The sequence below is a fragment of the Engystomops pustulosus genome, chromosome 7, assembly GCF_040894005.1.
Source record: "Engystomops pustulosus chromosome 7, aEngPut4.maternal, whole genome shotgun sequence".
NCBI lineage: Eukaryota > Metazoa > Chordata > Amphibia > Anura > Leptodactylidae > Engystomops > Engystomops pustulosus.
The window spans coordinates 166,344,608-166,362,449 of NC_092417.1; the positions used below are offsets into that span (position 1 = coordinate 166,344,608).

Below are 17,842 nucleotides of genomic sequence, written 5' to 3' on the forward strand. Positions count from 1 at the left end.
CAAAACGCATGCAAAAGCATGAGGTCCTGGAGACCAAGGGGATGCAACACCCACATCCCCTCTGTCCACCTTGCTTAGTTTCCTCTTAATAAATGTAAGGGGAAGATACTACAAGAAGAGAGCAGCCCCCACCAAAAATGTATAATGCAAAAAGAGCATAAGGTGAACCCCAAAACTTGTGTGTGTGGGGGGGGGGGGTTCTCCCCTCCAAAACGCAGGGTGGCACAGTGGCTTAGTGGTTAGCATTACAGCCTTGCAGCGCTGGGGACCTGAGTTCAAGTCCCAAAGTTCAAGTCCCAAAGAGTTTGTATGTTCTCTCCGTGTTTACGTGGGTTTCCTCCGGGTTCTCCAGTTTCCTCCCACACTCCAAAACATACTGGTAGGTTGATTAGATTGTGAGCCCCATTGGGGACAGGGGCTGATCTGGCAATCTCTGCGTAATCTATGTGCGCTTTATAAATAAAGGAATTATTATTATTTTTATTATTATTAAAATCCATCTCTCGTCATCCTATCTTCAACACTGTAACAACCGCTATACATTTCTGAGTAAAGCACAAGAAGGTGACTCAGATACTTATTTCTAGGAATCTTAGTTAATGGTAACGCTGTATGACGGCTCCGCAGATCAGGATCGCGGTGGGAGATGTAACGCTGGGATTCGCCCGGTCTTGTTGAGCAGAGCTGGAGGCTGAGGATTACACAGCCTGATAATGAAGAGCATTGATTCATCTGAGCCTCTTGTCTTCATTGTTTATTCCAGTGCAATATTACTTATCAGCTGTCTGAGAATTTCCACCTTTACCGCCCGCAGCGGCCGTGATATTTATTGCACTTCTCACCTGTGCCTGCAGGGGACAGGCTGCACTTTGTGTCATAACAAGTTAGGCATGTCCCCTCCGCTCCTCTCATTTATACATTTTCCATTCACTTATCATTACACTCTTCCATATTACTGTCACCCTTGAAATATAGACGACAGAGATTACAAGGTACTACCCCCCCCCCCCCCATCAGTAATCTTATAGGGTGGCGGGTTCATTTCAAGTGCATTTCCCCTTTAAATGGAAAACGCAGCTGGAAAAACATCCTTTGCTAATAATGTGGTGATCTGCTACTGGAATCATCCAAGATCAGAGGTGGGAGGAAGTGTTCAGCTTTCCTGCAGCGCCTCCACAGGCACCACAGTGTAAGTACTATATGAAGACATTCAAATCTAAGGGCTATTTATTCAGATATGTGGACGTGATGAGTTCTCCGAGCAATGGAGGGAAACTCAGTGTAGTCTTACTATAAGATAGAGTGAGATAGATATGAGATAAATAGATAGATAGATAGATATTAGATAGATATATAGATATGAGATAGATAGATAGATAGATAGATATGAGATAGATAGATACATAGATATGAGATAAATAGATAGATAGATAGATAGATAGATAGATAGATAGATAGATAGATAGGAGATAGATAGATAGACTTCCAACTAAGGATTTTTATCTATCAAAAAGGTTATTTGGGAGTTTTGAGTTGGCTCAGTGGTTAGCATTACAGCCTTGCAGTGCTGGGGTCCTGGGTTCAAGTCCAATCCAGGTCAACATCTGCAAAGAGTTTGTACATTCTCTCCATGTTTCCTGGTCTTGCAGTTTCCACTCACACTCCAAAAACATACTAGTAGGATGATTAGATTGTGAGCCCCATGGAGACAGGGACTGATGTGACAAGTTCTGTGCAGCGCTGCATAATCTGTGTGCGCTATATAAGTAAAGGAATTATTTATTTTATTTAAGGAAATCTACCCTCAAAATACATCACGATAAACCAGGGACATTACTCATGGATCCAGGCACCGGGACTGTGGTATCTTCTTATATTTATTATCCATGGCCCCCTGCCTTCTAAAATCAACTTTTAAAATGATACCAATGAGCCAGAAGGGCTTTGATACTGCAACTTCAAAGACTGTTACACTGCCCCCAGGAGGCTAATGTGTTGATCATACGCATTAGCCTCCTATACACATGTGTGGTTAGGGGTTCAAGCCAAACTCAGGCGATGGGGCATGCTGAAATACATCTGCCCGATCCTTCCATCTCTGCCTTCAGGATTGGAGTCCCCAATGGTTGGCCAGACCGTATTGTTTGCCGATCCCATACCAATATCCCCCCTTTAGCGTCTCCACAATAATACAATAAACTTTATCGCTCCACACTTTGTGAGCACAGATTTAGGAACACAAGTATCCGGCGCTCAGACATCCCTCTGCATGTGCTAATAATTTTCATATATGCTTTGGAGCCGAGTCAGGGAGTCGGGGGGGGATCCAATTGGCGCGCGTTCTAATCCAGCCAGGATTTACATAGAGCTCGGCTCAGAGAAAAACCTTCCATGCTGTCTTTTTGTATGGTTTCCATTGAAAGCAAAGCCATGGACTGTGCAGACATGTGAAGTTCAGAAATTCATTCAGCCATTGTTGGTTTACGGTACCTGGGGGTTAGAGGGAATCAAAAGTAGGAAAGGTTATACAACTCGGAGACATGGGGGAGCGATAAAACTGGTGCACAGGAAAAGTGGAGCAGCTGTCAGTCACATTCCCAATGTTGTATGCTGAGAGCTTAGCAGCGTCAGGATCTCTGCTTGCTGTCAACAATGTGATATATCAGAGATTTTTGTGTGCACCTCCATTTGGACAGAATTTCTGGATACAAGAAGCGTCAGGATCTCTGCTTCCTGTCATCAATGTGGCATATCAGAGATTTTTGTGTGCACCTTCATTTGGACAATTTCTGGTACCCGACTTAGATCTAGATATGGTCTCCTCACTCCAACACTTTGAGAAGGGGTAGGCCCCTTCCACACTTGCGTTGCAGATCACGTCAGAGTGTGATCAGGGTGCGATCAGGGTTAGGTCAGTGAAAAACGCGCATTTTGCATCAGAGTTCAATCAGTTTTCAGTCAGAGTTTGGACAATTTTTTTCACGCACGTTTTCAATGCAATTTCAATGCGTTTTTCACGCCCAGGTAATGCGTGTCAAAGGACTCAGGACTGAGCTCTATCTTTTCTATGGCAATTGATGCGTGAAAAACGCATTGCACTTGCAAGTGTCTCAGAGTGCGATGCAAGTTCTGTACATCAAAAGCACGCGCAGAAGATGCGCGTGAAAAACGCAAGTGTGAAAGGGGCCGAACACCTGTACTTGGTGGAGATTATTGCGTTCTGAACAAAATACCTCACCCTAAGCCTAGGAAATTGTCCATGTTCACACTTGACATTTGAATTGCGTTTACAGTCTGTTTATGATGTGTTAACATTATGTACACCATTAGTTAACAGAATGTTTGCACCATATTAACACTGTTTACATTAACATTGTGGTTACATTATGTTAACACTGTATTTACATTAAGGTAACATTGAATAAATGTGATTTAAATACAATGTTAACACATTGTAAATATTTTGTAAACACAATTCAATACTATTTCTGAGATTGGGGAAGACTTGTGGTGCTTCTTTTGGAGAGGGTCTGTGATAGACCATATACATTGTCCACTTTTTTATGTTCTTGTGGTTGGTGTCCATATCCATTAAAGAGAACCTGTCACCAGGAATGTCATTTTTAGCTGGTTCCAATAGCCTCTGCTATGCTGCCTTTTAAAATGCTTTTGTCAGCATTCTAAATCATTTCAGTACTTTATAAAACTTTATTTCACATCACCTGGCTCCCTACTGTTTGATGGGCAACTGCAGTAGCCTGTGTATGTCTGTGTCTCAGTCTCCTCATGCATTGTTCATCTAACCCACACCATCCCCCTCCCTCTCCTGTCTGCTCAGTGCACATGACAGGAAGTGGGGAGGGAGCTGGTGAGTGCAGAGTAGAGGAGACTGACACACAGGCTGCAGCTGCAACCCCTGCCCAGGGACTCAACCTACACTGCGGGCAGGTAATGTGAAAAAAAAAACTTTTATAAAGTACTGAAATTAAACAGAATGCTGACAAAAGTATTTTTAATATCAGCATAGCACACGCTATTGGAACCTGTCACCAGCTAAAAAAAGGCATTTCTGGTGTCAGGTTCGCTTTAAGGAACCTTTATTGTGTCCAATCAAATGTGACCACAGCGGTGAAGTGACTGTGAAAGGCTGGTCAGTTGTTATTACAGGCAGGAGAGGGAGGTCCCCGTCCTTATGATCAGTTTTGGTCTCAGCAGTCTCAGGAGATCACTGCAAAACATGGGACAACCCCTTTAAGGGGTTTCCAATCTAAAATGATTAAAGACTCATATAACAATAGGACATTCATAACAGATTGGTGGGGGGTCCGACACCCCGCACCCCAGCACAGATCAGCTGTTTCTAGTATAAAATGCAACAGGAAGCAGACAGCGCCGTTATTGGTATGGTGGTCAAAACTGGTTACTGCAGATTTACTCCTATTTACTTGAATGAGAACTGAGCTGCATTTACACATCTCGGCCACTCTACAGGGAACGGCGCTGTTTCATTCTCTATGACTTGCTGAGAATAGGGGATCTCTGGAGGTGCTGGGTGTCAGACCCTCGCTAGTCTCATACTGAGGACTATTTTAAAGAATTTATCTCCAATTTTTTTAGTTTGGTCAACCCCTTTAAGGCAAGTCAGCCAATCGCCTGTCTGTAGATCTGCTCTTCCTTCTGCTTTGGCTCTCGGGGGGCAGTTGTCTTACTTCTCGGAGGAGAGCTGCGTCTAATGGACCTTGATAAATGAAAAGGCACTTCATTCTTCAAAAACATCAAGCCCATTTCTCATGTTTTCTTCCTAGAAGAGTCATAAAACACTTGAGAGTCATCTCTCTCCAGCGGGTAATTTAGTGTCCTGGCCAAGTAGGTAACACACTTGTGATGGCCGAGCCTCTCATACTAATGGCTACTGCTATGGTAACAGGTAGAAACGAAGCTACGAGGTCGAGGGAAAGGCAGAAATAGAAGCTGGAAAGTCTGTCATATATATGATTACCGGATTGCAAAAACATAAGTGTCTTCTCATAGAAATAGCGCCACCCTTGTACGCAGGTTGTGTCTGGTATTGCGGTTAAGTTCCATTAAAGTGATTGAGGCAGAGCTACGATGATATACAATCTATGAACGCGTGTCTAATCCTGGGATGGGTGTTTTCTTACAGAAACAGCGCCACCATTGTGCAAAGTTTGAGTCTGGTACTGCACTTCAGTTCTACTGAGCTGTAATAACATACGATATATGCCGATGCTCCGGCCTCCTGATATATTCAGCATGGCTGCTGCGCCAATGTAAGATCCTAATCTATGCCCTGCCTGTCGCAGAAATTCTCTGCAATCTGCGAACTTTCAGGCATAAAATATCGCTGGCTATAGTAAGTGTGTAGGTGTGGGGCTCAAACACCCTGAACAAGCTCACTCCACCACTGGCCATGCCACCTGCACGCCCCTACATGCCCGGGGGGGGGAAATTACTGGGGGTTCACCAGTAATTGCGATTATTTCAGGGCTGGACGCCAGAAAACTAGCCTGATAAATCTCCTTCTATGGACATGTTTTTAATCCTGTACAATCCCTTAAAGAAAGTTAAACAAGTACCAATTTTGCCTCCTGCCGTCTCCGGAAAGGTGCACAGAACGACGTATACTTTAGTCAGAGAATGGAACACGAAGTAGACAGCGCCGTTCTCTATGTAGTGGCTAAACTGAGTCAATGCAGCTTAGGTCCCAATAAAGCAAATGGGAACTTATCTGCAGTAATGTGAGCTGACCACTACCAAGGGAACAGCGCTGTCTGCACCCTGCTCCATTCTCTGTGTATTACCTGCTAAGTACTGTGCTGGGTGTTGGAAACCAACAATCTAATATTGAGGATTGCAGATGATAAGCGCTCATGTGGCTCTGTAAATGTAGGAAGCGGAGTGAAAAATGGAGATGCAAAATCACAGAAAACACCTGGAAAGCTGTGAAACACTAATGGTGTCCCACACTGGTTGATAGCAAACTCTTCTCGGAACAGATACAACACTTAAAGGGGTTCTCCTAAGAGGTTGTAAAACATGACTGCTTTCTTTTAAAAACAGCGCCACAGCTGACCATGGTCGGTGCTGGTATTGCAGCTCAGCTGTATAGAAATGAATGGAGTTCAGTTGCAATACCACGGACTACATATGGACAGGTGTGGGGCTGTTTTTGAAAGAAAACAGTCACGTTTTTCAACCTCGGGTGAACCCCTTTAATAAGGGACGAAAATGTGGTATTTAGGGAGTCCTGTGGGAGGGGCTGAGTACATGTAGTAGGTGAGCGCACTATATAGTGACTGCCTATATAAATAAGTCATAATAATAACTAACAGACCCGGAAACCCAATGATGTGAGAACATCAATCAGTCATGAAACAGGGGCGAGGACTGGACTGTCCATACACACGTCTCCCGCAGTATAAAGGGCCATTGTCTCAGCCTCATCTGGTAAGTGGGACGATACGGAGACCACATCATAAAACATCATTGTCCACAGATCCGCTATAACGTGATTGTAATCTGTATAACGTCCAACTTCCTGAAAGTGCAAGAGAAGGGTCACCCCAATGTATATATAGATATATAGGTACATGATGGATGGTGGAATCCTATATCCGGATACACGGAAAGAGATTGGAGAGAGAACAAGATACAATGATGCACTCCCTGCTCCCGGGACTTGTCCCATCTATCTGGAAGCTCGGCCGCTGGTAGCTCTACAGTCTACACCAAGTCCGAAATGGCGTAGAAATTGCCGGTGGGTTCATACGCTGGAGCATCAACTCCCAAAATTAATGATACATCTGCCACAAGGAGAATAAAAAATATAGATATAAATAAAAAAAGATATTTTATATATATATATATATATATATATATATATATATATATATATATATATAAAAGGAGAAAGAAAAAATATAGAAATATATGTGATACATAGATAGATAGATAATAATACTAATTCTTTATTTATATAGTGCACACAGATTATGCAGCACTGCACACCGGGTTGTTTAGAGTGTGGGAAGAAACCCATGCAAACATGTAGAGAACATACAAGCTCTTTGCAGATGTTGACCTGCATGGGACTAGAGCCCAGGACTCCAACGCTGCACGGCAGAAGTGCTACCCACTGAGCCATCATGCTGCCCGCTAAATAGATATGATATGAGATAGATAGATAGATAGATATGAGATAGATAGGAGATAGATAGATAGATATGAGATAGATAGATAGATAGATATGAGATAGATAGATAGATAGATAGATAGATAGATAGATAGATAGATAGATAGATAGATAATGAGATAGATAGATAGATAGATAATGAGATAGATAGATAGATAGGAGATAGATAGATAGATAGATAGGAGATAGATAGATAGATAGATAGATAGGAGATAGATAGGAGATAGATAGATAGATAGATAGATAGATAGATAGATATGGGATAGATAGATATGAGATAGATAGATATGGGATAGATAGATATGGGATAGATAGATATGGGATAGATAGATATGAGATAGATAGATATGGGATAGATAGATATGGGATAGATAGATATGGGATAGATAGATATGGGATAGATAGATATGGGATAGATAGATATGAGATAGATAGATATGGGATAGATAGATATGGGATAGATAGATATGAGATAGATAGATATGGGATAGATAGATATGGGATAGATAGATATGGGATAGATAGATATGGGATAGATAGATATGAGATAGATAGATATGGGATAGATAGATATGGGATAGATAGATATGGGATAGATAGATATGGGATAGATAGATATGGGATAGATAGATATGGGATAGATAGATATGGGATAGATAGATATGAGATAGATAGATATGGGATAGATAGATATGGGATAGATAGATATGGGATAGATAGATATGGGATAGATAGATATGGGATAGATAGATATGGGATAGATAGATATGGGATAGATAGATATGAGATAGATAGATATGGGATAGATAGATATGGGATAGATAGATATGGGATAGATAGATATGGGATAGATAGATATGGGATAGATAGATATGAGATAGATAGATATGGGATAGATAGATATGGGATAGATAGATATGAGATAGATAGATATGGGATAGATAGATATGGGATAGATAGATATGAGATAGATAGATATGGGATAGATAGATAGATAGATAGATAGATATGAGATAGATAGATAGATAGATAGATAGATAGATAGATAGATAGATATGAGATAGATAGATAGATAGATAGATATGGGATAGATAGATATGGGATAGATAGATATGGGATAGATAGATATGAGATAGATAGATATGGGATAGATAGATATGGGATAGATAGATATGGGATAGATAGATATGAGATAGATAGATATGGGATAGATAGATATGGGATAGATAGATATGGGATAGATAGATATGAGATAGATAGATAGATAGATAGATAGATAGATAGATAGATATTAGATAGATATGAGATAGATAGAAAGATAGATAGATAGGAGATAGATAGATATGAGATAGATAGATAGAAAGAAAGATAGATTTAGAGTGCATTAATAAAAATATATTACACATTTACTACGCTGTGCTGGGATGTTACAGACGTCCCGCAGTGTCAGGTGATAGACCCCCATATGGTGGAAAGACTCTAAGCAGAGACATTAAAAGAGACCCTTTGTTAAAAATAACAGAATCCACCCCTCCATATGTCTGCAGCTACAGAGAGAGACGTACAACTGGGTAACACCTGACTATATTACTGCAACAAAGAACAACTTCTAGATAACAATATGTTACATGTTTATACCAGGCAGGATGTATAATGACTGTGCTCCAGCAATGTCACTACAGGAACATCCCACTAATATATAATATATTAGCTCCTGGGCCGTCCTGAGATAATACTCACAGTGATGTCACAGTACAGGGATAATATACACAGTGATGTCACAGCACAGGGGTAATACACACAGTGATGTCACAGTACAGGGATAATACACACAGTGATGTCACAGTACAGGGATAATACACACAGTGATGTCACAGTATAGGGATAATACACACAGTGATGTCACAGTACAGGGATAATACACACAGTGATGTCACAGTATAGGGATAATACACACAGTGATGTCACAGTACAGGGATAATACACACAGTGATGTCACAGTACAGGAATAATATACACAGTGATGTCACAGTACAGGGGATAATACACACAGTGATGTCACAGTACAGGGATAATACACACAGTGATGTCACAGTACAGGGATAATACACACAGTGATGTCACAGTACAGGGATAATACACACAGTGATGTCACAGTATAGGGATAATACACACAATGATGTCACAGTACAGGGATAATACACACAGTGATGTCACAGTACAGGGATAATACACACAGTGATGTCACAGTACAGGGATAATACACACAGTGATGTCACAGTACAGGGATAATACACACAGTGATGTCACAGTACAGGGATAATACACACAGTGATGACCCAGTACAGGGATAATACACACAGTGATGTCACAGTACAGGGATAATACACACAGTGATGTCACAGTACAGGGGATAATATACACAGTGATGTCACAGTACAGGGGATAATATACACAGTGATGTCACAGTACAGGGATAATACTCACAGTGATGTCACAGAACAGGGATAATACACACAATGGTGTCACAGTACAGGGATAATACACACAGTGATGTCACAGTACAGGGGATAATATACACAGTGATGTCACAGTACAGGGATAATACTCACAGTGATGTCACAGAACAGGGATAATACACACAATGGTGTCACAGTACAGGGATAATACACACAGTGATGTCACAGTACAGGGATAATACACACAGTGATGTCACAGTACAGGGATAATGCACACAGTGATGTCACAGTACAGGGATAATACACACAGTGATGTCACAGTACAGGGATAATACACACAGTGATGTCACAGTACAGGGATAATGCACACAGTGATGTCACAGTACAGGGATAATACACACAGTGATGTCACAGTACAGGATAATACACACAGTGATGTCACAGTACATGGATAATACACACAGTGATGTCACAGTACAGGGATAATACACACAGTGATGTCACAGTACAGGGATAATACACCCAGTGATGACCCAGTACAGGGATAATACACACAGTGATGTCACAGTACAGGGATAATACTCACAGTGATGTCACAGAACAGGGATAATACACACAATGGTGTCACAGTACAGGGATAATACACACAGTGATGTCACAGTACAGGGATAATACACACAGTGATGTCACAGTACAGGGATAATGCACACAGTGATGTCACAGTACAGGGATAATACACACAGTGATGTCACAGTACAGGGATAATACACACAGTGATGTCACAGTACAGGGATAATGCACACAGTGATGTCACAGTACAGGGATAATACACACAGTGATGTCACAGTACAGGATAATACACACAGTGATGTCACAGTACATGGATAATACACACAGTGATGTCACAGTACAGGGGATAATACACACAGTGATGTCAGAGTACAGGGATAATACACACAGTGATGTCACAGTATAGGGATAATACACACAGTGATGTCACAGTATAGGGATAATACACACAGTGATGTCAGTACAGGGATAATACACACAGTGATGTCACAGTACAGGGATAATACACACAGTGATGTCACAGTACAGGGATAATACACACAGTGATGTCACAGTACAGGGATAATACACACAGTGATGTCACAGTACAGGGGTAATGCACACAGTGATGTCACAGTACAGGGATAATACTCACAGTGATGTCACAGTACAGGGGATAATACACACAGTGATGTCACAGTATAGGGATAATACACACAGTGATGTCACAGTACAGGGATAATACACCCAGTGATGACCCAGTACAGGGATAATACACACAGTGATGTCACAGTACAGGGATAATACTCACAGTGATGTCACAGTACAGGGATAATACACACAGTGATGTCACAGTACAGGGATAATGCACACAGTGATGTCACAGTACAGGGATAATACACACAGTGATGTCACAGTACAGGGATAATGCACACAGTGATGTCACAGTACAGGGATAATACACACAGTGATGTCACAGTACAGGGATAATACACACAGTGATGTCACAGTACAGGGATAATGCACACAGTGATGTCACAGTACAGGGATAATACACACAGTGATGTCACAGTACAGGATAATACACACAGTGATGTCACAGTACATGGATAATACACACAGTGATGTCACAGTACAGGGATAATACACACAGTGATGTCACAGTACAGGGATAATACACCCAGTGATGACCCAGTACAGGGATAATACACACAGTGATGTCACAGTACAGGGATAATACTCACAGTGATGTCACAGAACAGGGATAATACACACAATGGTGTCACAGTACAGGGATAATACACACAGTGATGTCACAGTACAGGGATAATACACACAGTGATGTCACAGTACAGGGATAATGCACACAGTGATGTCACAGTACAGGGATAATACACACAGTGATGTCACAGTACAGGGATAATACACACAGTGATGTCACAGTACAGGGATAATGCACACAGTGATGTCACAGTACAGGGATAATACACACAGTGATGTCACAGTACAGGATAATACACACAGTGATGTCACAGTACATGGATAATACACACAGTGATGTCACAGTACAGGGGATAATACACACAGTGATGTCACAGTACAGGGATAATACACACAGTGATGTCACAGTATAGGGATAATACACACAGTGATGTCACAGTATAGGGATAATACACACAGTGATGTCAGTACAGGGATAATACACACAGTGATGTCACAGTACAGGGATAATACCCACAGTGATGTCACAGTACAGGGATAATACACACAGTGATGTCACAGTACAGGGATAATACACACAGTGATGTCACAGTACAGGGGTAATGCACACAGTGATGTCACAGTACAGGGATAATACTCACAGTGATGTCACAGTACAGGGGATAATACACACAGTGATGTCACAGTATAGGGATAATACACACAGTGATGTCACAGTACAGGGATAATACACCCAGTGATGACCCAGTACAGGGATAATACACACAGTGATGTCACAGTACAGGGATAATACTCACAGTGATGTCACAGAACAGGGATAATGCACACAGTGATGTCACAGTACAGGGATAATACACACAGTGATGTCACAGTACAGGGATAATACACACAGTGATGTCACAGTACAGGGATAATACACACAGTGATGTCACAGTACAGGGATAATACACACAGTGATGTCACAGTACAGGGATAATACACACAGTGATGTCACAGTACAGGGATAATGCACACAGTGATGTCACAGTACAGGGATAATACTCACAGTGATGTCACAGTACAGGGGATAATACACACAGTGATGTCACAGTACAGGGATAATACTCACAGTGATGTCACAGTACAGGGGATAATACACACAGTGATGTCACAGTACAGGGATAATACCCACAGTGATGTCACAGTACAGGGATAATATACACAGTGATGTAACAGTACAGGGATAATACACACAGTGATGTCACAGTACAGGGATAATACACACAGTGATGTCACAGTACAGGGATAATACACCCAGTGATGACCCAGTACAGGGATAATACACACAGTGATGTCACAGTACAGGGATAATACACCCAGTGATGTCACAGTACAGGGATAATACACACAGCGATGTCACAGTACAGGGATAATACACACAGTGATGTCACAGTATAGAGATAATACACACAGTGATGTCACAGTACAGGGATAATACACACACTGATGTCACAGTATAGAGATAATACACACAGTGATGTCACAGTACAGGGATAATACACACAGTGATGTCACAGTACAGGGATAATACTCACAGTGATGTCACAGTACAGAGATAATACACACAGTGATGTCACAGTACAGGGATAATACACACAGTGATGTCACAGTGCAGTGATAATACACACAGTGATGTCACAGTACAGGGATAATACACAGTGATGTCACAGAACAGGGATAATACACACAGTGGTGTCACAGTACAGGGATAATACACACAGTGATGTCACAGTACAGGGATAATACACACAGTGATGTCACAGTATAGGGATAATACATACAGTCATGTCACAGTACAGGTATAATACACACAGTGATGTCACAGTACAAGGATAAAACACACAGTGATGTCACAGTACAGGGATAATACACACAGTGATGTCACAGCACAGGGAAAATGCACACAGTGATGTCACAGTACAGGTATAATACACAGTGATGTCACAGTACAGGGATAATACACACAGTGATGTCACAGTACAGGGATAATACACACAGTGATGTCACAGTACAGGTATAATACACAGTGATGTCACAGTACAGGGATAATACATAATGAAGTATAATATGGTGGTAGTTTAGAGCATAATTCAGGGGCAGATAAGATCCGTGTACATGGAGTAGAGATCCCATAACCCGCTGATGTGTTACATGCCCTGCGGTCACACAATGTAACGTTACATGTGATAGACACTCACTGATTGACATCCATTAAACAAATAGAGAAGTCAAGTTAAAGCAAGGCCTGGGAGTACCCTGTGTGCGATGTCCTGGTATGTCTTCCAGTAATAGCTGTGAGGTCCAATACCCTGCATGCAATGTGTCATCAGGCCTGAGGGGTCCACTACTACACAGCTCCATGATCCTACATAAGTCCAAAGCAGTAATACTGGGACAAGCCTTTGTAGATAAGGACATTTTTATTATTCCAGATAGCATTTAGTGCACTGTGGGTGTGGCCACAAGATCCGGTGCACCCTCTCTTGTCTAATTTCCCAGGGGGAAGCAGGGCACTGTCAATCAAGGCTGAGTGGGAGGAGCTGGATGATGACATCAAGCAATAGATTGTGCACTGGACCTCAAGGCCACGCCCATAGTGCACTTAAATACTATTTTGTATAAAAATATATTAAAAAAAAAATATTTGTGTGTGTGTATCCAAGTCACAGATTTTCTCCAGAAGTGTAGCATATTTACCACTGTATGTTTAGCTGCTGACAGGTTCCCTAACACTATATGAGTCTTATATTTGGTTGGTCTATGACTAATGTAGTTTACTGTAATATCTATTTGGGCTCTTAGTTTTTTATTTTCAGTTTCTATGTATCTTTCTTATTGACAGTCCATCTTACTTATACAGCGTACGCTGCCCCCTGCTGGTGACTCTGAAGAATTATTATACTAAATAAAGGGAAATATTGACTAAGGATCAGGTGTATCTTTTTTTTTTTTTTTGACACTTTTTCTTTGGTTTCGTGGCTTTTTCGTGGCTACCTAATGACCAAATGTTGCCATGTGGAGAATGATATCATTAGGACGTATTTTTCTCAGGTTGGTGTAAACAACATAACATAAATTACATAAAGTGTTGTAAAATTGCAACACAAAAAGCACAAAAGAACAAAAATAACTACCCCAGGGGGATGTTCACACGTGGAAATTTTGTGGATGATCCCGATTCGGGGGTTCCCCTGGGCCAATCATAGCCATGGCTGGTTGCGAGGGACGTTCTTATGCCGGATTGGCTGTTCGGCCGTAAAATTGGCAATACATCTGGGTTCGGCAGCTGAACCCAAACGTCCAACCTGAGCCAGGATGTCAGGTCCGTTCATCTCTACTTGTGAGGCGACCTGGTCCGCGGATAGAGCACGAATGAGTTGATATTCAACTTGTTTGGGTAGCCAAAATGTGCAAATTTTATGCAGTAATCTCACCCAAAATTTACATAAAAAAGCAAATATTATATTGTTTCTTAACCCTTTATCTCAGAGACCTGTCATTCTAGATTCCCTATTGCTCCCTACTGTAGGAAGGATGTAATAAGGAACCAGCAAAATCACAATGAGGCTCATTTACTAAGGGTTGCACTCCTCACTTTTGTCATACTGTTTGCCTTTTTTAGGGATATATTTAGGTGTCTGTGCTGGGATTGTGTCGCACGCGATTGTTTTTTTTTTTGGCGCAGCTGCGCTGACTTACTTGCGACACAAATTAGGAGGCGGGCCGCCGGACAATCTGACTGACTCGGACTGAGCGCGGGATTTAAATTTCAAATTGTGTCATAAGCCAAGCACTTACATGCACCAGGAAGAAGAAGGTGAACTCCGGCGGACCTGAGCGGGGAAGCGACACATGCAGGATATTGGGCGCACAATCTTAGTGACTCCCCGCACAGCGCATGATCGTCATACAATGCACTCGGTGAACTGCGGGGACAGGTTTGTAAATGAGCCCCAATATATTGCAATATATTCCGCAGTGTAACGGTATATTGAACAAGCATTTTGCTTCAGCACCTGAAAAACATAGGAAAATCAACTTAACTTAAAAAAGTTAAATGAATATGAAAAAGTATAAAAAATATCCCCCATTCCCTACAACAACAAAAAAAAATTTCTTTTCCCTAAATGTAATTTTTTCCCCCCCTATAGATAAAACCTATATAAATTTGGTATTTCCACAATAAAGGGGATTTGGGCCAAAAAAAAAATGTGCCAAAAAGTGATGGCAAAGAGGGCGTGGCTTCACAATAAAAGAGGCGTGCATCAAATATTATATAAATGCAACCACATTTTTTCATATTTTTCTGGCATAAGTTAAGTCAACAAATCGGAGGTGCAAAGTAAGAAGAGATAGGGGCTTATTTAATAAGGTCCCGCGGCCGCATTTCCTTCAGGTTTTCCGCTGTTTTTGGGGATCGCGCCGGGGATTGTGTTGCACGCGATCGGATTGTGTTGCGACGGCTTTCACGTGACACAAATCGGGGGGCGGCCGTTGGATGATCTGATGGATTTGGACTACGAGCGGGATTTAACAAATCAATTTGTGTCGCATCCAGTGCAGTTACATGCACCAGGAAGAAGAAGGTGAACTCTGTTGGACCTGAGCGGGGAAGCGACACATGCAGGATATCGGGCGCACGATCTTCATGAATCGCGGCAGATGGGCATTCCGCCAGACAACGCACCTCGGTGATCGCGCAGGGACCAGGTAAATAAATGTGCCCCATAGTCTGATACTAGGCCAGATCCATCATGTCGCATCAGACACTGTTATAAATCTTGTTAAACATAATAAACGTCTACTTACCTCTTCCGGCACCGCCGATGTACCGCACCGCGATCCCTTCGATCCGTGCCCCTGTTTGTTTACTCCTGTTTGGCTCCTCCCATCCGTCCCCATCTCTCAGCGTTGTAAGCTCCCCTGTATACAAACTGGCGCACAGAGGAGACGGACCGTGGTGTGGGACATCGGCAGCGCCGGACAAGGTAAGTAGATGTTTATTATGTTTAACTAGCTCACACCAGCCCGGCTCTCGGTAATTTTTATCAGCCGGATAACCCCTTTAAAAACTTTATTTTAGTAATATGTAAATGAAAGGAAATCTACCGTTTGATTTAATGCATTGTGATGCAAACGTACCTTGAGAATGCTGTAGTTACACTAATGCAGAAAAATATCTTATTTAGTCCCTGAACCGAGTGGTTTTGCTCAAAAAGCAATTATAAAAATGGGAAAGCTGGGTGCCGCCTGCTTACCATGCTTAAGCATATTACACGGAGCTTCCTGAACTGTCCAGACAGGACTAATCAAACTGAGCTGGGTGACTCATACACAGCAGCTGGGTGATGGTGCAGCAATTTATTACTTATGCCTGTCAAGGACAACACTGTGATGACATCATTCTATGGAGCAGCACATAATTAGGGTAAGAGGAGAGCGCCGGGGCAGTCACAGGAGCAACAGAGCTTAATTATCATCATTTTATAATGTTTTTTGCAGCAAAACCATTCAATTCAGTGATTAAACAAGATATGTTTCTGCATCAGTGTAGCTACAGCAGTCTCAAAGTATGTTTGATTCACAATGCATAAAAGTGAATGGTTGGTTTCTTTTAACTACAGAGGCTACTGGGGCGTGGACTAGCCTTAGCTACCAGTGCCCGGCCAGCCTAATATACGCCCCAATAGCCTCTGCAGCTAATTTACATATTACTATTTTTTTGTTTTGTTTTTTAACAAGTTAGAATAGGTTCCAGGATTATTAAATTACAGATTAGGGCAGAAGCAGCAGGAGGAATCTACCATCACATCTACTTCTGATAGCAGATTCCTCATGGTTGGTTTCCTTTAAGTATAAGAATGTCCATATCCTTTATTAATTTTTAGACACTTTTGGGAAATTTGATGTAAAAATGTTTGATTTTCCGTCCTCTCTTAGCTGGACTCAGCTTCTTCCTTCTCCCCTCTCCATAGATCTCTATGTAACGACGCCTTAGTGACCTTCTGTTCAACTTGTTAGCAAGATGGAATTCAGCGAAATTCAGAGCTGCAGACAGGACAGAGAAGTGTCCCCGTGTAGCAGGATAGAAGAGAAGTGTGTGGGAGCTGCAGAAAAGACGGAGAAGTGTCCCTGTGTGGCAGGATAGAAGAGAAGTGTGTGGGGGCTGCAGAAAAGACGGAGAAGTGTCCCTGTGTGGCAGGATAGAAGAGAAGTGTGTGGGGGCTGCAGAAAAGATGGAGAAGTGTCCCCGTGTGTCAGGATAGAAGAGAAGTGTGTGGGAGCTGCAGACAGGACAGAGAAGTGTCCCCGTGTAGCAGGATGACCAGACTGGTGTCTGAGGAGGATACTGGTCAGAATT

General features: G+C 42.0%; 1 long non-coding RNA gene across 2 annotated transcripts in view; it reads right to left on the minus strand.

Moving 5' to 3' along the window:
• Positions 1 to 1,831: 1,831 nt before the first annotated feature.
• The window catches only part of LOC140071267 (uncharacterized), a 36,428-nt gene continuing 20,417 nt past the window's right edge, over positions 1,832 to 17,842 (minus strand). For both annotated transcript variants that reach the window (XR_011849102.1, XR_011849101.1), the window contains exon 3: positions 1,832 to 2,490. This is a non-coding gene — a long non-coding RNA (uncharacterized lncRNA). The remainder of the gene's footprint in view (positions 2,491 to 17,842) is intronic.